This window comes from Durotheca rogersii (genome assembly GCF_024521655.1).
Source record: "Durotheca rogersii strain YMJ 92031201 chromosome Unknown GGS23scaffold_58, whole genome shotgun sequence".
NCBI lineage: Eukaryota > Fungi > Ascomycota > Sordariomycetes > Xylariales > Xylariaceae > Durotheca > Durotheca rogersii.
The window spans coordinates 36,044-38,078 of record NW_026251289.1 but is presented as its reverse complement, the minus strand read 5'-3'; positions in this window follow the sequence as shown (position 1 = coordinate 38,078).

Below are 2,035 nucleotides of genomic sequence, written 5' to 3'. Positions count from 1 at the left end.
TACTTTATCGTACCGTTATACCCGAATAAGTAACTTTTACGCTTTATCCCTTTTCTCCCTTTACCTCTTATACCTTCGGGCTAGCGATTATTATATCTTTACGACTAAGGGGCATGGCCGAGATATAATAACTACATTAGATTCCTCGTCTCTCGATTAATATAGTAATACTAATTTTATTTATGTTAAATTATCGTACGAGCTATAGTTTTCGATAGAATGTACTTTCGAGTAAACCTATCCGGGACTCTAGCATCGCGTACGCTCTGCTCCTCCTTAATATATAATCGATATTTACTTTTAAATCTACTAACGCGCGGAATTTATTTCCTTTGTATTTTATTATAATATATAGTCTCCTACGGTTCGTTTCTAGGGTTATTATAGCTACGATTTTCCTCCTAGTATAGAGTCGGCTTCCCTATTTTTTAATTACTTATATCGTTTATAATCCTCAAAAGGATATTCTTTTTCTTTATATCTAAGGTAATCCTAGTAATAACCTTCCTACGGTATTATTATAACGAACCCTTATCGTTTTTAATACTAAACGTCGAGGTAATCGAATCCTGAGTTATATAGTTTAAACGATCGGTCCGATAAGTTAGGTTAAAACTTATAATGAGTTTTAGCTATTAAGTAAATAATATATCTAGATATTAGATAACATAATTAAGATAAGAGGTAGTAATTCGGGTAGTAGGGATTTAATATTCCTACTTACGTATACGTCCTTCCTTTAATTTTAGTTATTATTTCGTATAACTGCTTGGTAGATCGTCTTAATATAGTTATATATCTATAAGAACCGTACGGTATTTAGAATTATTATATAATCTATCGAATAATTAAAGGGTACAGGTTAATAATGTTACTAACGGTTTTAATTATATAAAACTTTAATAATTATACTTATCGTTCCCTTAGGAATTTTTCCAATGCCCTTATATAGAGCCGTTCGATCGATAAAAGCTCGTTAATTATAAATTATAGTTCCGTTAATATTACTATACCTAAGGCTCCTATAAAAAGGCTAATCCATTAAGCCTTTTTCATTATTTCGATAATTAACGCTTAATATCTTAATAAGTATTTATCCGTAGGATATATATACGATATTAATCCTAACGCTCGTACTAGGTCCGGGGATTCTCGGAATAATACTTTTGGTAATCGTATTCAAAGTCGTAGTATATCCTTTTTATATTCCTCCGGATAATATACGTATACCGGGTCCTTATCGTAATTAAAGACTTTAGTTCCGTCTTCGCGTTATAAGATAATAATTCCTTTATTATATTTATTAGGTTCTATCCTTAGTTATAGGTTATTTAATTAACTTATCGTTAATTTTATATTGGTTTTAGTTTTATTAAATTCTTTTATAGTTAAGTTTTCTTTTATAAACTTTATCTATTATTCCTCTAGGCCTCGTTAATCGATTTCTTTTATAGTTAATATTCTCGTCGTTTCGATTACTAGATTAAGAAAGACTTCCTTAAGAAGGGCTAGCTATTTATTTTCGTTTTCTTCTTTATTTTCTTCTTTATAAAGTAAGGTTATTACATTATCGCTTCGGGCTAGGTATTCGTCGACCGCGTTAACCGCTTATTCGATTATTTCTACAAACTCTATTATTACGACTTTTTTTATTATTTCGTTTTATTTAATAGTAGAAGTTAAGGCCTCGTCCTTTGTTTTTATTTCTATTTTGGCTTTAATACTAACCTATTTTAACGCCTTTCCTTTAATTTAATCGATAGTTTCTTTTAATTATTCTTTTCATTCTTTCCTTCAATAACCGTATCGATATTTATAAATACCTCCTCCCGTTTTAAAGCTAAAATAACGTATCGTAGTAATTTAATAATTCGTCGTCGCGGCGGTTGGGGATAATATCTAACTTTATTCTTATTTAAACAATATATAACGTAATCGTTATCGTAATATACCGTTTAATTATAATACGCGTAATTGATATCTATTTTCTTTATAGTTCTTATTATTACTTCTATATTTTCGTTCTATAGGGTTT